Source organism: Rattus norvegicus, chromosome Y, assembly GCF_021556685.1.
Source record: "Rattus norvegicus strain SHRSP/BbbUtx chromosome Y, alternate assembly SHRSP_T2T, whole genome shotgun sequence".
Taxonomy (NCBI): Eukaryota; Metazoa; Chordata; class Mammalia; order Rodentia; family Muridae; genus Rattus; species Rattus norvegicus.
Window position 1 is genome coordinate 18,758,999 of NC_141555.1, and position 24,570 is coordinate 18,783,568.

The following is a 24,570-nucleotide window of genomic DNA, read 5'->3' on the forward strand; positions in this document are numbered from 1 at the left end:
TCTTTTCCCAATCTGTTGGTTGCCATTTTGTCCGAACCACAGTGTCCTTTGCCTTACAGAAGCTTTGTAGTTTTTTTTTTATTTTTTTTTGTAGTTTTATTAGATAGCGTTTGTCAATTCTTGATCTTAGAGCATAAGCCATTGGTGTCTTGTTCATGAATTTTTTTTCCAGTGACCATGTGTTCGAGATGCTGCACTAGTTTTTCTTCTATTAGTTTGAGTGTATCTTTTTTGATGTGTATCCATTCGATGGTTTTGGTTCCTTTGTCAAAAATCAAGTGACCATAGGTGTATTGGTTCATTTCTGGATCTTCAATCCTATTCCACTGGTCTATCTGTATGTCTCTGTACCTACACCATGCAGTTTTTATCATTATTGCTCTGTAATACTGCTTGAGTTCAGGGATAGTGATTCCCCATGAAGTCCTTTTATTGTTGAGGATAGTTTTAGCGATCCTGGGTTTTTTTGTTTTTCCATGTGAATTTGCAAATTGTTCTGTCTAACTCTTTGAAGAAATGTATTGGTATTTTGATGAGGATTACATTGAATCTGTAGATTGCTTTTGGTAAAATGGCCATTTTTACTATATGAATACTGCCAATCCATGAGCATGGGAGATCTTTCCATCTTCTGAGGTCTTCAATTTCTTTCTTCAGAGTCTTGAAGTTCTTCTTTTACAGATCTTTTACTTGCTTGCTTAAAGTCACAACGAGGTACGTTATATTATTTGGGTCTATTATGAAGGGTGTCGTTTCCCTAATTTCTTTCTCGACTTGTTTCTCTTTTGTGTAGAGGAAGGCAACTGATTTATTTGAGTTAATTTTATACCCAGCCAATTTGGTGAAGTTGTTTATCATCTTTAGTAGTTCTCTGGTGGAACTTTTGGGATCACTTAAATATACTATCATATCATCTGCAAATAGTGATATTTTGACTTCTTCTTTTCCGATCTGTACCCCCTTGACCTTCTTTTGTTGTCTGATTGCTCTGGCTAGAACTTCAAGAACTATATTGAATAAGTAGGGAGAGAGTGGGCAACCTTGTCTAGTCCCTGATTTTATTGGGATTGCTTCACGTTTCTCTCCATTTAGTTTAATGTTAGCAACTGGTTTGTTGTATAAGGCTTTTAATATGTTTAAGTATGTGCCATGAATTCCTATTCTTTCCAGGACTTTTATCATTTAGGGGTGTTGAATTTTGTCAAATGCTTTCTCAGCAACTAATGAAATGATCATGTGGTTTTGTTCTTTCAATTTGTTTATATAATGGATCACGGTGGTGGTTTTCCATATATTAAACCATCCCTGCATGCCGGGCATGAAGCCTACTTGATCATGGTGGATGATTGTTTTGGTGTGCTCTTGGATTCGGTTTGCCAGATTTTATTGAGTATTTTTGCGTCAATATTCGTAGTGGAAATTGAGCTCTTTCTTTGTTGGGTCTTTGTGTGGTTTAGGTATAAGAGTAATTGTGGCTTCATAGAAGGAATTCGGTAGTGCTCCGTCTGTTTCAATTTTGTGGAATAGTTTGGATAGTATTGGTATGAGGTCTTCTTTGAAGGTCTGATAGAATTCTGCACTAAACCCATCTGGACCTGGGATCTTTTTGGTTGGGAAACCTTTAATGACTGCTTCTATTCCCTTAGGAGTTATGTGGTTGTTTTATTGGTTTATCTGTTCCTGATTTAACTTCGGTTCCTGGTGTGTGTCTAGGAAATTGTCCATTTCCTCCAGATTTTCAAGTTTTGTTGAATATAGGCTTTTATAGCAGTATCTGATGATTTTTTCAATTTCCTCTGAATCTGTAGTTATGTTTGCCTTTTCATTTCTGATTTTTTTAATGCAGACACACTCTCTGTGTCCTCTCGTTAGTCTGGGTAAGGGTTTATCTATCTTGTTGATTTTCTCAAAGAACCAACTTTTGGTTCTGTTTATTCTTTCTATGTTCCTTTTTTGTTTCTACTTGGTTGATTTCAGCTCTGAGTTTGATTTTTTCCAGCCTTCTACTCCTCCTGGGTGTATTTTCTTCTTTTTGTTCTTCTTGTTTAGGTGTGCTGTCAAGCTGTTGACATATGCTTTTTCCTGTTTCTTTCTGCAGACACTCAGAGCTATGAGTTTCCTCTTAGGACAGCTTTCATTGTGTCCCATAATTTTGGGTATGTTGTACCTACATTTTCATTAAATTCAAAAAAGTCTTTAATTTCTTTCGTTATTTCTTCCTTGACCAGGTTATCTGTGAGTGCAGCATTGTTCAATTTCCATGTATATGTGGGCCTTCTTCCCTTATTTTTACTGAAGACCAGCTTTAGGCCGTTGTGGTCTGATAGCACACATGGGATTATTTCTACCTTTCTGTACTTGCTGAGGTCCGTTTTTGGCCAATTATATGGTCATTTTTGGAGAAAGTACCATGAGGAGCTGAGGAGAAGGTATATCCTTTTGCTTTAGGATAGAATGTTCTATAAATATCTGTTAAGTCCATTTGGCACATGACTTCTCTTGGTCTGTCTTCTTCTCTGTTTAATTCTTTTTCCATGATATGTCCATTGATGGGAGTGGGGTGTTGAAATCTCCTACTAATATTGTGTGAAGTGCAATGTGTGTTTTGAGCTTTAGTAAGGTTTCTTTTATGTATGTAGGTGCCCTTGTATTTGGGGCATAGATATTTAGGATTGAGAGTTCATCTTGGTGGATTTTTCCTTTGATGAACATGAAGTGTCCTTCCTTATCTTTTTTGATGACTTTTAGTTGAAAATTGATTTTATGTGATATTAGAATGGCTCTTCCAGCTTTCTTCTTCCGACGATTTGCTTGGAAAGTTGATTGCCTTTCACTCTGATGTAGTGTCTGTCTTTGTCTCTGAGGTGTGTTTCCTGTAGGCAGGAGAATGCAGGGTCCTCGTTGTGTATCCACTTTGTTTATCTATGTCTTTTTTGGGGGGAGTAGAAGCTATTAATGTTGAGAGATATTAAGGAATAGTGATTATTGCTTCCTCTTATATTCATATTTCATATGAGGTTATGTTTTTGTGCTTTTCTTCTCTTTGTTCTGTTGCCAAGATGACTAGTTTCTTGCGTCTTCTAGGGTATAGCCTGCCTCCTTATGTTGGGCTTTACCATATATTATCCTTTGTAGTAACAGATTTGTAGAAAGATATTGTGTAAATTTGTTTTTGTCATGGAATATCATGGTTTCTCCATCTATGTTAAATGAGAGTTTTGGAGGATACAGTAACCTTGGCTGGCCGTTTTGTTCTCTTAGGGTCTGTATGACATCTGTCCAGGATCTTCTGGCTTTCATAGTCTCTGGCGAAAAGTCTGGTATGACTCTCTTAGGTCTGCCTTTATATGTTACTTTGCCTTTTTCCCTACTGCTTTTAATATTCTTTCTCTATTTTTGCATTTGGTGGTTTGACTGTTATGTGACAGGAGGAGTTTCTTTTCTGGTCCAATCTATTTGGAGTTCTGTAGGCTTCTTGTATGCTTATGGGTATCTCTTTCTTTAGGTTAGGGAAGCTTTCTTCTATGATTTTGTTGAAGATATGTACTGGTCATTTGAGCTGGGAGTCTTCACTCTCTTTGATACCTATAATCCTTAGGTTTGATCTCCTCACTTAGTCCATGATTTCCTGTACGGTTTGGACCATTACTTTTTTCACTTTACACTATCTTTGACAGTTGAGTCAATGATTTCTATGGAATCTTCTGCTCCAGAGATTCTCTCTTCTATCTTTGTATTCTGTTGGTGAAGCTTGTATCAACAGTTCCTTGTGTCTTCTTTTGGTTTTCTATATCCAGGGTTGTTTTCATGTGTTCTTTCTTGATTGCTTCTATTCCAATTTTATTTCCTTCAACTGTTTGATTGTGTTTTCCTGGAATTTCAGGGATTTTTGTGATTCTACTCTGTAGGCTTCCACTTGTTTATTTATGTTTTATTTATTTATTTATTTATTTATTTATTTATTTATTTATTTATGTTTTCCTGGGTTTCTTCATGTCTTTCTTGAAGTCCTCTAGCATCATGATCAAATATGATTTTGAAAATAGATCTTGCTTTTCTGGTGTGTTTGGATATTCAGTGTTTGCTTTGGTGGGAGAATTGGGCTCTGAGGATGCCATGTAGTCTTGGTTTCTGTTGCTTGGGTTCCTGCGTTTGCCTCTCACCATCAGATTATCTCTAGTGTTACTAGAGGACAGTGGCTAGACTGTAGTGTAAGCCTATGTGTCAGGGTTCTGTAGACCTGTTTTCCTGTTTTCTTTCAGCCAGTTATGGGAACAGAGTGTTCTGCTTTCGGGCGTGTAGTTTTTCCTATCTACATTTCTTCAGCCTTAACACAGTTCCTGTGGGCCTGTGTCCTGAGTTCACTTGGCAAATCACTTGGAATAGGAAGGTTTGCATTACCTGTGGTCCCTAGGCTCAAGTAGTCTTGTGGGGTGTTGCTTACGAGCTCTCCGCAGATGTAGCAACCAGGAAGAACTGCGTTGCCCTTTCCGGGAGATTCCGTGCACCAGGGTTCCAGATGGCGTTTGGTGATTTCCTCTGGAGTCAGAGATGTGTGCAGAGTACAGTCTCTTCTGGTTACCCAGGTGTGTCTGCCTCTCTGAAGGTTTAGCTCTCCCTCCCACGGGATTTGGGTGTAGCAAACTGTTTATCTGGTCAGTCCCTTCAGGTTCAGGCGGTGTCTCAGATGCAGTGGACCTTCTGCTCCTGAGCCCTCCTCTATGGGAACACAGAGGCCATATACAGTTTCCTCTTGGGCCAGGGATGTGGGCAGCGTTGGGCAGTGTTGGTGGTCTCTTCTACTATGCAGTCTCAGGAGTACCCACCTGTCCAGGTGGTGAGGGCTCTCTCCCAAGGGGTTTGGGAGCAGAGAGTCGAAATTTTTGAAGATGTGAAAATCGATATGTTTTTATCTGTACACATTCATAAAACCTGTCCGTCGCTCTAGTGATGGGCAGACAACACGACTGTCAAGAGACAGACTGACTTTCTTGCCAAAGTAATAAATCATCATGTTCACGGAGGCAGTTTCGGTCTTAGGTGCAGATGTTTAAAATCCCCTTAGAATGCTTCCTACAGCTACAGTTTCCTATATGTGGTAATATCCTAGGAACTGGGTTTGTTCTTTGCAGTTCGTTTCAAGATCTATAAGAAATTTTCGATTGTGTATACTCTTTAGAGATGTTGTCTTTTACCTTTTCTATCAACGTATTCTTGGTTGTAGACATCAGGCATTTTCTGATCCATCCCTCACAACAGCGGCTGCCAATGAGATGAATCTTCATCAGGAATAGAGGAAAGAAAACAGGTAAGTTAATAGAGAACGCCCTGAGGTATTTAGTCCCCTGTGAATCTGAGATGACTGTTGTCGTCAACCTGTATATATAAACTTTAACTTTACAACAAAGTACACTCACATGAATTTAAACCTTTGTACTTTTTGTTGTGTAAGTATTTGCAATAAAGAGAGCTTTAAAGGTAATAAAGTTGTGTGATGTGTGTAACACTTTTAACAGATTCCCTTGTATAACTTAATAGAATATATAAATGTTTTTCCTTCATGTTGAATGTAATGAAGACAGTGTCTCTTCTAAAAATATATGTAGCAATTTTGAGACCTATAACATTTAATATGTTTGTATCTTGCCTAAACACAACCACAATTACTTATGAAATACTTCCTATACTTACTCAGAGTTTTTCCTATATATTGACTTTAAAATGCATTTAGCAGAATAGATATTGAGGAGGATGGAGGGAGGGAGTAAACTGAATGGCAGGAGAGGTAGAGAAGTGAGTGGGTAGGAGGAATTAGGTATAGTGGTTTTGGAAGAATTAGGTATAGTGAAACCAGGGAAAAGGGAATGGAAATCACAAGTGTGGGTTGCACACCTCTAGGAAGTGCCAAAAACTTGGGAAAGGCGAATCCCCAGGGTGTCTATTGGAGTGACTCAAGCAGTGGTGATACAGATCTTTAAATGGCCACATCTGTAGACAGGCATGACTCCCAATGATATGACAAGGGAAAAAATAACCCACGCACAAAACCTTCAATCCAAAATGAACACAACCTACAAGCTCTTCAGAGACAAAGATAGATAGAGCAGACATGGAAGGAATGTCCAACCAATGGTTAGAACAGATTGAGACCTACCCCGAGGGCAAGCACTCATCCCAGACACTATTAAAGATATTCTATAATGCTTGCAGACAGAAACCTAGCATAACTGTCCTCCAAGTGACTCCACCCAACAACTGAGAGAAACAAGTGTAGTGATTCACCACCAAATATTAGCTGGAGCTTGGGGTGTTTAAAAAAAACAGGTGAAGAATTGAGGCCCAGATGGTATGAGGGACTCCACAGGAAGACCAATAGAATCAACTCACGTGGACTCTTGGGGTTTGCCAAAGACTGTACCACCAACCAGAGAGTGAACTTGGACTGAACCTGAGCCCCCAGGACATAGGTAGGAAATGTGTAGCTTTGTCTTTTTACAGGTTCCCCTGACAATGTGTGTTGGCCTACCCTGAAGATGGAGCACCGATATTGGGATGTACATTGAGTAAATAAATAAATGAATTTTAAGACACAGATGTCCCTTCTATAGACATCAAGTTTTGGGAAATCCCAATTCTATTTGCTCGGTATACATATGAATACAAACCCTGTGGAGTGCCTATGCCCTTAGAAGCCATAATCCTTTTAATTCTCTTCTTCCATCAGAGTCCCCAAGCTCGTCCCGTGTTTTGGCTAGTTGATGTCTTCCTCTGTCTGAGTCAGCAGCTTAGTGGAGTTATCAAGAGGGAAGCCATGCTAGACTCCTTTCTGCAAGCATAACAGAGTGTCATTAACAGTGTCAGGGATTGGTGTTCATCCATGGGGTGGTTATCAATCTGCACTAACCATTGGCTAATCATTCCACTCTCTCTGCTCTATGCACTACCCTTTCATTTCTTGTGGTCAGAATAAATTTTGGATCAAAAGTTGGTGTCTCTATCATTCCATTGATTTGCTCTCTGGCTACAGGAGATGGTTTCTTCAGGTCCATATCACTGAGGCTGTGAGTCGCAGCTAAGGAAACAGCCATTGATTCATTGGCATTTCTTACCCCAGCTCTCTGCCTATTCCTGGATATGACCACCACCTCCTCACTCCTATCCATCTAGGCCTCAGTAGCATAGGATGTGTCTGGCATCAGTAGCAGAGGATGTGATCACAGAGAGTAGATATGCAAGGTGAGGAAATACCCGTGGGGTCCCCTCCTGCTCAGATGAGAAAGGACTGGGGGAAGGATTGTGAGAGCGGTGAACCGGAGTGAGGCAGTGTGCAGCCTGCAAATAAATGAATACATGAATAAATAAACAAATAACTATGAAAATAACTAAGTCTACTTGAATGTAAGAAGCAGGTGTGTGTGTGTGTGTTTGTGTATGTGTAACTAAGTAAACTTGAAAGAAGCAGTTGTGTTTGTGTGTGTGAGTTTAAGTAAGTAAGTAAATTTGAAGGTAAGAGCAGTTGTGCATGTGTCTGTGTGTGTGAGTGTGTGTGTGAGTGTGTATGTATGTGTATGTGTGTGTGTCTGTGTGAATATATATATATATATATTTATTTATTTATTTATGTATTCACATATACATATATATACATATACATATACATATATATATATACATATACATACATACATATATATATATATATATATATATGAAGGTAAAAAGCAGGTGGGTGTGTGTCTAATATTAAATTAACACATTTGAGGAAACAGTGGTCTATGCAGAAGACAGGACCACTAAGGCACTATATTTACATAAAAATAGCGTTTGCTGAAGATGAAGAAATGATTCCGTGATTAATAGCATTATCTGTTCTTCCAGAGAACCCAGGGCCGATCCCTAGCTCCAGAGTGACAGCTCATAAGTGGGTGTAATTTCAGCATCACGGAATCTCATACACTCTTCCACCTCCTGGACACTAGGCATGCATGTGTTGCACACGTGAACAAACAGGTAAAACTCTTACATATGTACAACAAAAAGTATAAAAACATAAGAGCAGTTCCTGGTTGACATAATTTGATTTTCCTGAATATTCATGGAGATGATCACAGTCAAATAAACACTTTATTGATCTATAATGCAATCAAAGGCACTAAAAGTTAATGATGACATGAATCACTTAAAATCTATTTACTTAAAAAATTGCAATAAAAATTTGCAGTAATGAATTTAAAACTTTATTGATATTCAAATTAATAAACATTAATATTCTCATATAGAGCTGAAAATAATACTTTCCCCATATATGTTTGGCTTTATAAATATTGCAGTTTGTGGTTAGTTTGTTGTTGGTTTTTGTAGGAGTTCATTTCTAGGTATTAGCCGATAAACTCTATAAACTCATGCAGAATACTCTACAGGAACTTAGGCTCTCTTGTGTTGAACCCAGGAAGGTTGCTATTGTTTTCCTTCTTGTCTGATCAATTTTCTCTACGTACATTACAAGGATTTTTTTGTTGTTGGATTTATCCACTTTTGTCAAGCTGATAGCTGATAGCTGATAACTGGAGAATATTTATTTTTTGAAGAGCATTTTTGAAGCTATTTCCTGATGTCTGCACTATCAATGTTGCAGATTTTCAAATGCGTGGCCAAATGAACAACTATTCAGGGACTAAACATGCCTTATATCTACTATTGTTTTGAATTTTTGAAAGAAGAAATCAGAAAGGGATGGTGTTTGGGGTAAGGGACTCTGTAGGGGAAAACAGGAAGGAGGACAATATTTGAGACATAAATAAATTAATAAAATAAATAAATACAAAAACAAAACTGAATTCAAACTATACAGGAAAATCAGATTTAATTGATAGGAACCAGTATGGTTTTATATCGTAACCTAATTCCTGAATTTTATATACTTTAATCAATCTAATGGCTAATTCTCAAAAAATCAGAAAATTGAAAAAAAATGTTAAAAGTAACACAGTAGGTTGACCAAATCATAACAACAATGTTTCTAGAACTGTACACCTTCTATGCCCGTATCCAATCCATTAGTCCAGTTGACATTTAGTTATTACATATCTTACGTCATTCTGTTCTGTGATAATTCATTACTATTTTATTTTCTGTGACCACACATTTGAATATAAATAATTACTTTGCTGGAATGTCTCTGAATTTGGATTTGCCCATTGGATTTTCTCTTTTAGATTGAGATTATGTGTACTTGACCCAGATACCAAAAAGTGTTTCTTGCTTTGCTTACCGCAGTTATACATTAGGAGGATGCCTGTCATCTTAACAACACCCAATTATGGAGCAAAGAAATTATTTTAAATTATTTTCCTTTTGTAGTTAAAATGTTTTAATGTATTTTTATTTTGTATTTCCTATTAAAATAATAGAAGTTATAAGAGAATCATCTAAAGCCTATGGAAAGACGGTGTGTCTCTTCAAATCTTTAGGCTTTGTTTTCAGCATCTCGGTATTTTTTTACTAACATTTTGACCTGAATGGTCCTTACTGCATGTAAGACTCAGAACAATGAGTCCGAGGGGAATATAATTTCTGCCTTTCGTTTTGGGTGACTCATGCCTAAAACAATACTGTAGTTTTAGTGTCATGATAATTTTTTAATGTCTTCCATATTTCCAGCACACTTAAATGGAATTTTGTTTTTGTTTCATTATTCTCATAAAGACTCAAGATTCTAATTTTATTTTATTTTATTTTCTTGTTAAATAGCAACCTGAATCTAATTATCTGACACTAGCTGACTTTAATATTTGTATTCTGTCACTTGTAAACCCACTTCAATACCTGTATAATGTGTGCATGTGTGTGTGTGTGTGTGTGTGTGTGTGTGTGTGTGTTTATCTGAAACTATGATATTGATGGTGAGAACCACCTGGCTGAAATTCTTTTCCACCGACCTATTAGAAATTAAAAGTGGATGAAAGACTACTCCTGTTCCTAAATCATAGGCCCTAGGTACACAGATCTGACGTATGAACTGACCAAATGGTAAACAAAGCAAAGGCTAGCAATTCACTGTCCTGAGAACTACTTAGCAGTTCCAGTCCAATACAAAGAATTTACATGTACTGAGGAATAGGGTATTGTAGCATAATGAGCTGACATCATTTACAGACAATTTCTGAAAAATTTGCAAAGAGCTAAGAATGGATACAGAGAATTTTAAAGGCCCCTGAGACATTAGCATGTGGTTTAAACTCTGTCCAGATGAAAACGTTTAAGTACTGTACTAATCTACTAAAGTATTTTGTAGCAAGCATACTTTACAATTGTTTGCAATTAAGCATTACGGTGAATAAAGAGAACACTCTAAAATAAAGTTATGTTTCTTAAAGTTTGTTTAAAGACAGCAAGAAAGAGCACAGTGGTTTTGTTTTCTTTCTTTCAATGACTTTGCACCTTTTTGAAAGAGCACTTTGGAATCCTTAATTACCTATTTATTATCAGAACTTTCTTCAGACCCAGAGTCCTTCTCAGTGCTGCCTTGACTTCTTGGTTCCTTAAGTTATAGATATGGGGTTCAATATGAATATCACTGTGGTATGGAAGTTGACCAAGAATTTATCAACTCCTTGTGGGTGGTTAGATTTGGTGGTTAGCTTCAAGTAGTTTTGTCATACCCCTACAAAACAACCTATTTCCCATGAAACAATTGCTAAATGGGCATATACCTCTCGACTTATTTGGGTTGTATAGTGAAGGGGGTTCATACCATGGCCAAAGGCCATGGTTGCCAATAGGCAGGACTCACTTATATCGAAAAGTGTAAACAAAAACATCTGTGTGGCACATCCCTACTGAGAGATTTCTCAGATCTCACTTACAAGGCTCTCCATCTCTTGGGTATAACAGAGTCAGTGTAATCAATTTCCAGGATACACAAGTTCACCAGAAAGAAGTTCATCGGGGTGTGTAGAGATGGACTAGTGTAGATAGTAAAGGTGATGAGAGCAGAGTGAGGGAGAACAGGAGGAAGCATTCTCCAGGATCCTCAAAGTTCTTGGCAATTGCAAAGCATTTGACAGACAAGCCCTTTTCCTGCCACAAAGAGCAATTGACACAATTGTCACTCATCTCCTGGAAGACAGAGCAGTAAGCCATTAGAAGGGTTCTTGCAGATGAGAGATATTAATTTTTTAATACTTTTAGACACTCAATGACATCAGAGTCAAAATCTTTCTCTGTAGTCACAAAAATCAAAGCTAAGAAGTGATTTATTCTCACAGAGTTTCATATCTAATACTTTCTCTCTTAACACAAGGGGTTTTTCCAAAGTGTGCTAAGCATTGAGCCAAGAGTCCAAATATTTAAAAAGATGGTGCAAACTTGTCGTCTTGGCACTAATGAAGCTCAGGCAGAAGGTTTACCATGGGTCTGAGTTCAGTTTCACATGCTGTATACACAATCATTCAAATTAAGGAAAAGAAAACCTTGACTGTATCTCAATTTTTTACTCATTCTTATCATTAACTAGTCATCAATGTTATGCAGAAAAACAGATCAACCCACTCATTTCTATGCTTTTGTGTTGCTTCAGGTATAGTCTCTCCAACCACCCTGTGTGTGTGTGTTGGACCCCGATTATTCTCTTATTTGCTTTTATGAATATTCAAACCCACACAATAAAGGTATCATTTCCTCAAGACTCATTATTTTTGAAGATAATGTTAAATCAAATTATCATTTGATAAATAAATGATTACTGCTTTTAAAAAATAGAATTAAAGGCAAGGCACATCTCGATGTCTGCACAGTAACTAGGTCGTCAGAGAAGCATTTTAAGATGTGTAAGGTGAGACATGAAAGTGAAGAAGGATCAACCAAACAACACCATAACTCTTCATTCCACAACATTCAATATGACAGCTGGTATTTGTAACTTAATAGTTCCTGTTTCTTTATAGAACATGTTTTTTTTAAGCAGGAGTATCACTGCCTAGGCATTAAATTTATGTTTTTGTATTAGTGTTCATGATATTCTATCAATCAGACTATGGATTTGAATGAAGAAAAAAGAATAAAAGATGTAGTGCGTTGATATGTAGTCCAGGCTAAACTGAAATTCCTAATTTCTCTCCCTCAGTCTCTTGACTGTGTACTCTAAGAGCAAGACACGGTGCCGGGCGTGATAGAAATTCCTTCTTATTCTATCATCTCAACATCTTAGAATTCCACCAAAATACCTGTATTTCTGTACACATAGTGTTTTTACAGTTCATTCCTCTTTGCTCACTTTTCCATATGGAACCTGCTGTGTGCTTGCTTAGTTACTTACTTGGAAAACTGTTCAGGTCCAGCAGAGCCTTGTCTGTTTTCAAATATCATCCTTCTCTTCTGTCCATAGTTGCACTCTGTTTTTCACACTGTTATTGCTAAAGTAGCTGTTAGCACTGTGGTGCTGACTACTTTTCATCTTGTTCACATTGTTGCCTTATATGGAGACTGAGTATGGACTGCAACGTTCTTATCATTATGTTTACCATACTTACCAATCTCTGAACTCTCGTGTAATGAGAAGCTCCAGTGTTTAGCTTACTTTGGTTCCTTGGGGATTCTGCCTGTACCTTCCCATTATATCTTCTGAAGTTCAGTCTCATGTCCCTCAAATATTGGAATGTGACACATTCATTTTTCTTCCAGTCTGATAACTTTTCCCGTCAAATGAGATGTCCTTTCATGTTTTGTGGAGTGCATATGTCTTTTCTGAAGTATGGGTTTTCTTGCCAAAAGATACACCACTTTTTCCTGACAAGAGAAGCTTGGAGATATCACCAGCCTCTTAGGCTCTCTCTCTATTCTCTTGATATCTGAAATATCAGAGGTATGTGAGTAGATCAGCACAAGGTTGATCCACAAATCAAATGTGGGTTTCAGTATTTCCAAATTTTAAATAAACATGTTACCTATGTTCTTAAATACCATATAAGACACAGATCCACATGCACACACAAACACACACACACACACACACACACACACACACACTTCTATGCCTATATATTCATGCACAGACAGAGAAACAGGGAAACACAATTAAAAAAGAGCACGTAGAGATTGTACATGAATTAAAATGTTAGTATAAAAAACAATGAATGATAACAGTATTTGTTTACATCCTGCTTCAACATTTGGTCACTTATAAAACACGGCTAAGAAAAAAATGTATTCCACATGAGTTTTCTTCTGTGTGAATAAGTTAATTTCCCATATCACTTAAGTTGATCGGGTGTGGAATGCTTGTCAGCTACATGGGTCATGAGCATTTGTACATGTCTATCCACAAATATGTTAGATCTAACTTTGTGTACACTCTATTTTGGGGAATTTCTCTCCATAATACATAGTTTTTATTTCTATTCACTAATTTATCACTAAATTAATTTTCTATTTGTGTTAATGAAATACAATGCTCCCAAAAACAAGAACAACAAAAAAAGAAAAACAATACATGGTTTTCGCATGGGGGCTGGGGATATAGTCAGGTATAATAGCTTATTAGATCTATTAGATTAGATCTGACCCATTCATCTAAAAGTTATAAAAATCTAAGTGTAGAGAATATAGGGTAGACTTAAAGCTCTAACAATTGTAGAAAAATGCTGGGGTGCATAGGATTCTAATGTGATGCATTTCCCACTTATTTTGATGTACTGTAAATGTGTCTCCATATTAAACTAAAACAAACAAACAAAAACATATAAACAACCTACCCACAGCCGACCCAGAAAATGACTACAATTTTAATTTGAAATTTTTTTAAAGCAACTTCCTTTTCATTAGTAGTTTCTGTATTTGTATAGGTAGCTCTCTAGTTAGAGAGTGAGACCTTGCCTCTCCCAGTTAAATTTCCAGAATATCAACTCAAGAACCAAAATGTTATATTTTCATTTGAATTTGTGCAATAAAAATGACTCACGAGAAATCCTGATGTTTCATAAAAGAAACATTACTAAAATTTAAAGCACACATTGAACCTGACATGATAATAGTAGGAGATTTCAACACCCCACCCTCATCTCTGTAGAGATCTTGGAAACAGAAAGCAAACAGAGATGTAGAGAAAGCAATAGACGTTATGAACCAAATGGATTTAACAGATATTTATAGAACATTCGATCCTAAAAAATAAGGATATACATTCTTCTCATAACCTCAGGGAACCTTCTTCAAAATTGACCACTGTATCGATCCCTCAACAGACCTTAACAGATACAGGAAGATAGAAATAATCCCAAGAATTCTATCAGATCACCACTCACTAAGACTGATCTTCAACAATAGCAATAATGACAGAGAGCTCACGTATACATGGAATTTGAACAATGCTCTACTCAATGACAACTTGGTCAAGGAAGAAATAAAGAAAGAAATTAAAGACTTCCTAGAACTTAATGAAAATGAAGACACAACATTCCCAAACATATGTGACACAATGAAAGCAGAGCTAAGAGGAAAACTTATATCTCTGAGTGCTTGTGAAAAGAAACAGGAGAGAGCATATGTCAGGAGCTTAATAGAATATGAAAAAGCTCTAGAACAAAAAGAACTTGTAAACACAAGGGAGGTAGAAAGCAGGAAATTATCAAACTCAGTGCTGAAATCAGTGAAGTAGAAATGAAAAGGGCGATACAAAGAATCAACAAAACCAGGAGCTGTTTCTTTGACAAAAACCATATGATAGATAAACTCTTAACCAAACTAACCAGAGTTCAAAGAGACTGTATCCAAATTAACAAAATCAAAAGGGAAAGGGGAGACATAACAATGGAATTTGAAGAAATTTAAAAAAAATAATTCAGATTCTACTATAAAAGCCTATATTCAAAAACTGCAGAATCTGAAGGAAATGGACAATTTTGTATACAGATACAAGGTTGCAAAGTTAAATCAGGAACAAATAAACTATCTAAACAACCCCATAATTCCTAAAGAAATAGAGGCAGATATTAAAATTCTCCCAAACAAAGAGAGCCCAGGTCGAGAAGGGTTCAGTGCAGAATTCTCTCAGACTTTCTTAGAATACCTCATACTAATATTATGCAAACAATTCCACAAAATTGAAACAGATGTCACACTACCGCATTCCTTATATGAATCCACAATTACTCTTATACCTAACACACACAAAGACTCATCACAGAAAGAGAACTTCAGACCAATTTCCCTTATGAATATTGAAGAAAAAAATACTCAATAAAATCCTTGCAAACTGAATCTGAGAACACATCAAAAAAATCATCCATCATGATCAAGTAGACGTGAACCCAGGGATGGAAGGATGGTTTAATGTAGGAAAATTCATAAATGCAATCAATCATTTAAACACTCTAAGATAAGGAGCACATGGTCCTTTCATTAGACGTTGAGAAAGCATTTGACAAAATACAAGAACCTTTTTGTATAAAAGTCCTGGAAAAATCATGAATTGAAGACTCATATCAAAACATAGTGTAAGAAATATACACCAAAAATGTAGGTAACATCAAACTAAATGGAAAGGAACTTGAAGCAATCTCACTAAAATCAGGGACTAGACAAGGCTGCCCAACTCTCTCCCTACTTATTCAAAACAGGACTCCATGTCATAGTCAGAGAAACCAGACAGCAAAAGGGAGTCAAATGGATACAAACTGGAAGGGAAGATATCAAAATAACACTGTATACAGATGATATAATAGTATGTACTTAAGTGACCCCAAAAGTTCCACCAGAGAACTTCTTAACATGATAAATGACTTCAGCAAAGTGTCAGGGTAAAAATTAACTCAAACATACCAGGAGCCTTCCTCTGCTCAATGGATAAACAGTCTGAGAAAGAAAATAATGAAATCACATTCTTCTTAATAGTCTCAAATAATATAAAATACCTTGGTGTGAGTTTAACCAAGCAAGTGAATGATCGGTATGACAAGAAGTTCAATTATCTGAAGAAAGAAATTGAGGAAGATCTCAGAAGATAGAAAGAGCTTACATGCTCATGGATTGACAGGATTAATATAGTAAAGATGACCATTTTGCCAAAAGCAATGTACACATTCAATGCAATCTTCATCAAAACTCCTACTCAATTCTTTAAATGAGATAGAAAGAGCAATTTGCAAATTCATTCGGAATAAGAAAAAGCGAGGATAGCTAAAACTATCCTCCACAATAAAAGAACTTCTGGGGGAATCATCACCCCTGAACTCAAGCAGTATTACAGAGCAATAGTGATAAAAACTGCAAGGTATTGATACAGAGACAGATGGATAGACCAGTGGAATAGAAATGAAGACACAGAAATGAACCCACACACCTATCATTTGATATTTGGCAAAGGAGATAAAACTATCCAAAGGAAGAAACATAGCATTTTCCAAAAATAGTGCTGGTTCAATAGGAAGTCAGCATGTAGAAGAATGCAAATTATCCATTTTTATGACCATGTACAAAGCTTAAGTCCAAGTGAATCAATGACCTACACATAAAACCAGATACACTCAAACTAATAGAAGAATAGGTGGGGAAGGATCTTGAACACATGGGAACTGGAGAAAATTTCCTGAGAAAAACACCAATGACTTACTCTCTAAGATCAAGAATTGACAAATAGGACCTCATAAAACAGCAAAGCTTCTGTAATGCAACGGAAACCGTAATTAGGACAAAACTGCAAGAAATAGATTGGGAATAGATTTTTTATCAATCCTATATCTGATAGAGGGTACTATCCAAAATATACAAAGAACTTAAGTAGTTAGACTCTAGAAAGCAAAAATACCATATTAAAAATGGGGTACAGAGAGATACAAAACATTCTCAGCTGAAGGTTATCAAATGTCCAAAAAACAAATAAATAAATGTTCAACATCTTTAGTCATCAAGGAAATTCAAATCAAAACAAATCTGAGATTCCATCTCACTGCAGTCAGAATGGCTAAGGTACAAATCTCAGTTGACAGCAGATGCAGGCGAGGATGTGGAGAAAGAGGAATATTCCAACAGTTTTGTTTGGATGCAGACTAGTACAACCCTTTTGAAGGTTCCTCAGAAAATTGGACATTCCATGACCTGAGGACCCAGCTATACCTCTCTTGGACATATACCTAAAAGTTACATACAACTGTCCAACATACAACAGTGAACTATATTCGACTATGTTCAAAGCAGCCTTATTTAAAATAGCCAGAAGCTGGAAAGAAACCAGATGCCCTTGAACAGTGGAATGGATACAGAAATGTGGTACATCTACACTATAGAATATTACTCAGCTATCAAACAATGACTTCATGAAATTCATAGGCAAATGGAGTGAAATATATAATAACATCCTGAGGTTACGAAATCACAGTAAAACACACTTGGTATGCATTCATTGATAAATAGATATTTTCCAAAAATCTTCAATTACCCATCATGCAATACACAGACCACATGAAACTCAAGAAGGATGACCAAATGCAGGTGCTTCACTCCTTCTTTAAAAGAGGAACCAAAATACCCATGGAAGGGGATAAGGAGGCAAAGTTTATAACAGAGACTGAAGGACCTCCCCTCTAGGGCCTGTCCCACATGTAGCCCATACATATATAGACACCAAAACTAGATAAGATGGATGAAGCTAAGAAGTGCAGGTGGACAATAAATGGATATTGATCCCTCCTGGGAGACATAGCCAGAATATGTCAAATACAGAGGCAAAGGCCATCAGCAAACCAATGAACAAAGAATCAGACCCCAGTTAGAGGAATTAGGGAAAGGATTGAAAGAGCTGAAGGGATTTGCAACCCCATAATAATAACATTGCCAACTAACCAGAGCTTCCTGGGACCAAACCACAACAGAAAGACTATACATGGACTGACCCATGGTTCCAACTGCATGTAGCAAAGGATGGTCTTGCTGAGAAACAATGGAATGAGAAACACTTTTTTCTGACAAGGTTGGAGCCCCAGTGTATGGGAATGTGGGGAGGTATGGGGAGGCCGTGGGTGGAGATTTGAACTCCCTTATGGAAGGTAGGGGGAAGAGTTCATGGGCTTATGTACTGGAAACATGGAAAAGGGAATAACATTCGAAATGTAATCAGGAAATATTCAACAATGATAGAGAGAGAGGGGGGTGGAGGGAGAGAGAGAGAAGAAGGAGGAGAAGGGGGAGGAGGAGGAAGAAGAGGAAGAAGAAGGAAAAGAAGGAGGAGGAGGAGGAGGAAGAGGAATCGAAACAGAAAGAAAACTAAACTTCCATTCTTCCCCATTCCCTGTCTTCCTCAGCTGTTGTTTAGGCAGCCATGTTAGTGATACGTTATGAGTGTAATTTCTGGTGTTACTTTGAGACACCATTTCATAGTAAACTTTAGTCTCTTACAATCTTCTTGTCCCCTCTTCTGTAATGTTCCTTAGCCTTGAATAAAGTGACATTTTGTAGATGGAGCCATTGAGACTGGACGAGAAATTTCTATCCTGCATTTTGAATGGCTGGGATTTTTACTGTGATCTTTGTTGTAGAGACTGTAATTAATTCTGTATATAAGGACACATGGCTTTAATTGTTGTTAGGAATGATACTGGCTTAAGAAAGTAAGGGGCTGTAATTCTCCCCCATAACCACAGCTTCAATAGGCTTATATACGTGTCTAAGTTACCAGTACCATCCATGTTCATTGAACAGGACTTAAGCAAAATTAGAGAGCTGTGGGATATCACCAAGCTATTTATGCCGCTGCACTGCCCTTATGGATTTCCTGCAATCTTGATCTTTGTGTTTTACAGGCATGACGTGAACAATCACTTGAAACTGACAAGTCTGATGATTGTAATTACAGGTTATACTAGAAATTCGACCTGTGCCTGGCACATCTTCCTGTATAAGAATATTGACTTTATTATAGATAGGAGGATTTTAAAGTTAAATTTAGTCTTGACCAAAAAAAGAAAATTAAAATTTTCCTGCTATAGCATGTTTAATTAATTGAAGCAAAAATAACTATTTACTTGATGTTGGGGAAATACCATTTAAAAATATAGTACTAACTCCTTTTAAGTGATTAAAGTCACAGATAGTTGGTAGCTGTCATACTGGGTAAAATTAGCATCAGGATTGTGACAATGAAATACTCTCCATTTTATGCAAATGCATAGTATTAATGAACAAAATTATGTACCAAGCTTCATGCTTTTGGTAACTAATTGCATTTATTCAATTGTATCTAAGATAATTTCATATTAACTAGGTATCAAATGCATAATAATTAAGATTAAATTTTAATTAAATATTAAAATAAGCATACTAGAGTTACCAAGTGGACATGAAAAATAAAATATATTATAATAATCAGAAAATATTTATTAAAAGGCAAATGATGTAAACATTGAATATTTAAAAGCAGCCTGGAGCTGTATGTAACCTTAAAGTATTTTAGTGAGTTCAAGTGAGGTGGTTTAGTGGATAAAATTTCATGCCATGAAAAACCAAGAACCTAAATTTGATACCTACACATATATGTTTGGAAGACTTCTATATTCACTACATGACCAGGACACATAAAAGCTTACACAGAATATTAATAATGATATTAATGAGAACAATAATAATAAGAAAAGGAAATAAACAAAACTCTAGGAACATTTTAAAGAAATAATGTATTGGCCTTAAAATAGGAAATTCAACACATTTACTTAGTACATTAAGTATTCGAAGAAAAACTAAAAGGCTTTTACTTCATTCTATATGAAATCAAAAACACATGAGATGGATTGTGTAAAGAATGGGAGAACTGCAAATTATAAAATTAATATAGTCATTGCAGAGGAAAGACACCAACACTAACCCAAAGTTCTATAAATATATATTTGGGGGATTTACTGCATAATATTAACATATTTAATCCAACACATCTTACGATGATAAAGGAAAGAAAGCAGGAAAAATTAATGCGTGAATGCAGTCATAGCACCTATAGTGTGGCAAGATGTCTCAAATTCAAAGATATCTTGAAATACATGAGAAAATTATAAATAGGTTGATTTTATTATGGAATAAGTAATTTAGTATTAGCTTAGTGGTTAAGAGCACTTGATGCTCTTAAGAGCAAACACGTTCAGTTTCCAACATCCATGAAGCCACTTGGAACCAACTGTAAAAGCAGCTCCAGGGGATCTGACATCTTCTGGTCTCCCCAGGTGCCTGTGTTCATGTGCACAAATCTATACATAGACGATCACACATAACAGATCATTAAAATAACATGATTCATGAATGTATTTTCTGCACAAATTATAAATAGTAAGCCGTCTACATATGCAAACACAATTGATGCAATGTAATAAGAAAGGAGAAAATTCGCAAATACTATGAAGAGTGAATTAAGGATTGCCCCTCCCACAGTTCCTCATCCCATTCTAACTCTTCCTTCCTTGACTCCAAGAGTATGTTCCTCAGATCCTGCTAGGCACCATAACCCCTGTGGCCTCAAGTCTCTCAAGGATTAGGCCAGACCATGCAGTCTTCTGTTATATATGTGTCAGGGCATCAGACCAGCTTTTGTATGCTGCCTGGTTGGTGGCTCCGTATCTGGGAGATCTCAGCGGTCTGGATTAGTTGAGACTGCTGGTCTTCCTTTAGAGGTTGCCCTCTGTTTCAACTTCGTCAATCCTTCCCCTAATTCAAAAACTGACAGAAGTCAGAGACTGATACCATTTTAAAATATGTCTCATTTAATTTTGAAAGGTATACTATGGGTTCTTTCATATAAAATTTATGGCAATCTGTATTTATTAGAGTCTTCTGAGAGGGAGATTTGGCAGTATTTATACAAGTATTACATTACTTAATAGCCTTGACAACATTCCTACAACGTGTTTTGTAATTTATACAAAATGTAGTGTAAATAATCACCTCTGAGTACAGTGCCTGAGTCAGTGTTCATGATTTTCTAATTTTCTGTAGCGAACTTTAGTTAATGAAAATGAAAATAATATGAATGTCACCATCACATTATTATTTAAGCAAAGAGTATACTACCATTTATTAAATGCATGATGGTCCATGAGAAATTCCCCATGCACATGTATTCAAGATATATTGTTAAATGAAAAATAAAAGATAAAATATTGCATTATGTAATTAAACTTCATAAACAGAAGACTTACACATATTCTATAATTTTGTCAATGTAGAGTAAACCTGATACAAGAGCATGGGAGGCAGTAGACAGGACACTGGGAAATCTAGGTCAATTTGAGCTACACAATGAGTCCCAATTTAAAAACAAATAGATCAGATTTGAAAGAATGTCTGCCAAACCATTCTTAGTGGTTACATTTGGAAGTTTTAAGAAAGCAAGTTATTCTTTGACAATTCCATACATGCACAACACATGTATGGAAGCCCTCTACACACCCTATCTCCTATCTGCCATAACCAACATACCTTCTTTAGATCAAATCCCCATAGCACGTCCATGTTTTTTTATGTTTTTGCTTCATGACTTCTTCGATTTAAACTGAGCCTCTTCTGTGAACATGGGCACGAAGCTATACACGTAACAACTGCTAAGGTGAACCGTGTCTACATCATTTTCAATTCTCCACCAATGTGCTTAGTTCCTTTGAATAGGCAGGGTCAATATTATATAGGGTCTGTTCAGATAGATGTAACTATTGTGAGTACCTGAGTGCCACAACTGTATCATGCTCAGAAGACAGCATCTCACAGATCTCCTTACCTATTAATTAGACCTTGAAAAAAGGCAAGACCTGCACATCACCTTATCTCTAACTGGAATTTATCTCCAAAGGATAATCATTATAAAATGAAAACTTAGTTTTCTCTAAGGTAATCTCACTGGGTAGACAAACTAATTTTAAGGGTAAACTGCGTATAAAGCACATAGGGAACTGAACATCGTATTTGGAGGATCCTTGTCTCATAATGGGTCAGGACTTTTTCATCAGAATGTCTTTTTCCTTTTTTTTATTTATTTATCTATTAATTTTTGTTCTGTATGTTTTGTGTATATACTTTTCCATTGTTTTATGTTTCCATGGAATTCCTGAGTGTGTGATTGGAAGTCTGGGTGTCTGTGTATGTATCTGATTCCTGTAGCATGCATGGGCTCTTTTCTATCTGCTTGTTTTGTTCTACTCCAGTTCATTTACTTTCATTTTATTTTTATCCCTAAGATGACTGTTTGTTTTCTAGTGAGAGTCAGAAGAATGTAGATACAGATGACAGGAGAGGTATAGAACGGGGGGGGGTGTAGAGGTAAGGGAAATCAAAATTCAAATATATTGCATGAAAAAGTCTAACTTTAAGAAAATAATTTTAAAAACATACTTTCTAGGACCTGTCTGCCCCCTTTTCTCAAAGTCCTAACTAGTTTCATATCAAAAGTTAATGAACATATTTTGAACCCTTTGCAAGGCACAGAAAATTATTTGTTTACAGCCAATCTGGAACTGCTACTGTAGGAGTGAAGCTTCTGTAGATTTGCAATAATGCAGTAGGAGAGTCTTTAAATGCTTTCAGAGACATCAAACCACTGAGGTTCAGTGGGAGTTTCACATGACGGATGTTACAAGTTTTGAATTGGAAGATATACAATTTCAATACTTCAGTTTTCATGACACTTTTCAAGATCAATTTAAAAGTTGTACGGGATACAATCATGAAAGGTATGTTCCTTTGAAATTTTCAAAATTAACCCAGATAATACTAAAATACCATTAATAAATCAGAATATACTGTATCCTAAGCCCATATCAACATGACAATTAAGAAATGAAAGTAGATGTGTATTACTGGAAAAAAGCTGTTTCTGGAGAGGCACTATTTTATTTCTGGGACAATTTCACATCGTTGGTAGAAGGGTTAAATCAATGTCTGATAATGATGGCCTTGCTGTAAAAGACCATTCTCTCCCTAAGGGATTCTCAAACCCTGATGTATAGAACGCTAGCATTTCAAACAATCATCTGAAGCAAATTGGCAATGTCTTTATAACATTAGAATGACTGTACAGGACTTAGTGTTGATCAATATCTCTGCTTCAAACAGAATACTTCTCAATGCATTCTTTTTTGTAACAAAATTCCAAATTCAATATCAGTTAAATTAGATGATGATGTTGATGATGGTGGGGGTGGTGGTGGTGGTGGTGGTGGTGGTGGTGGTGGTGGTGGTGGTGGTGGTGGTGGTGCTGGTGGTGGTGGTGGTGGTGGTGAAGATGATGAAGAAGAAGTCAAAAACGATCTTTTGGGAAAAAGAACAAAACCCATACTATTTTCAGTGTTTTTCCTATCTTTAGTGTGTCTAGGATCGACAGTGAAAAATAACCTATTGTAAGTGCTAGGTTGGGAAGGAAGAGGTTTAATCTCTTCAATAGCCCACAAAACACCAGAAGAGAAAGCAAATTTTGTCATTAGAAATTTATATCTCTTCTCACAAGAAACCCTTATCTTAACCATAGCAAAGAATTAATTTAATTTTGCAATGCAGCAAATTTCCTTTCAGAGTTTAGCTAATTAATATACAGTGATGATGTACAGAGTACAATCCCTGGCTGTCAGGACCAAAGCCCATGGATTTTAGAACTTGTTGTCCTAGGATTTTAAATCTGAATGACATAATTGATAGCGATATGCAACCATGAAAGTTTTACCATAGAAGTCACAGAGACACCATAATATATGCTGTGTATCAGGTTAGAACTTCTATATTCATATGTATTCAGAGTTTCAAAAAGTAAAATGGTTGAGATTAAGAACAGGGCATTTTTGGGTTTGCATTTAAATCTCTAGTGTGCAGTTTGGTTTTGGTGGATCATTTCACAGTGTTTCATTTTATTTTATTTGAACTGGTGATATAAGTTAACTGTACAGATTAATGACCCTCAGTTTGAAATTTACATAATGTAGACAGCGTGCACTGGACCAATGTTACTATGTTTTTTTCACTTACATTTCTGCAACTTACAAAAAGTTAGGATACTCTATTCTACTTTTAGGGAAAAAATGACTTCTATAGGATATAAAAATCCTTAATATATTTTCAGACCTTTTTTATTTTAGAATTTTTATTTATTCTTCACATGTGTATACAATGTACCTTTATCACACATATTCTTAACTTGGTTTCACTCTATCTGGATACATTCCCTTTCCAGCTTCCTGTTCTTTATATTTTCCTGTTTTATTTTCTGTATAATCCATTGGTTCACTTAGTACTGCCTGCTGGGATCTTCCCTATTTCATTGTCTTAACTGTGTACAGGACTTGTTCATATGACTGTAGCTAAAGTGAGACCATAGGTCCAATAACTGTGTCATGTCTAGATGTCCCGATTGCATCCTCTCGCTCCTCAAGTTCTGCCTTCTGCAATGTTTCCCCAGCCTTATGCTCAGCTTTCTTTTCTCACGGTCTTACCACTTATACCAGTTACACAGATCTACAGTAATTGCTGCTCAGGACACCTATACATTTCTCTGACCACAGCTCATAAAAGCGTAATGTATTGACAAAATCAATAAGAATTGGAAGTCAATTTGACAAC

The 24,570-nt window shown here is 36.4% G+C and overlaps 1 long non-coding RNA gene across 1 annotated transcript in view; it reads left to right on the top strand.

The window, feature by feature from the left end:
• LOC147997976 (uncharacterized) overlaps positions 1–24,570 on the top strand; it is a 48,902-nt gene that overhangs the window by 20,050 nt on the left and 4,282 nt on the right. Inside the window, exons 8-9 of the long non-coding RNA XR_015647427.1 lie at positions 5,225–5,308; positions 7,879–8,010. This is a non-coding gene — a long non-coding RNA (uncharacterized LOC147997976). The remainder of the gene's footprint in view (positions 1–5,224; positions 5,309–7,878; positions 8,011–24,570) is intronic.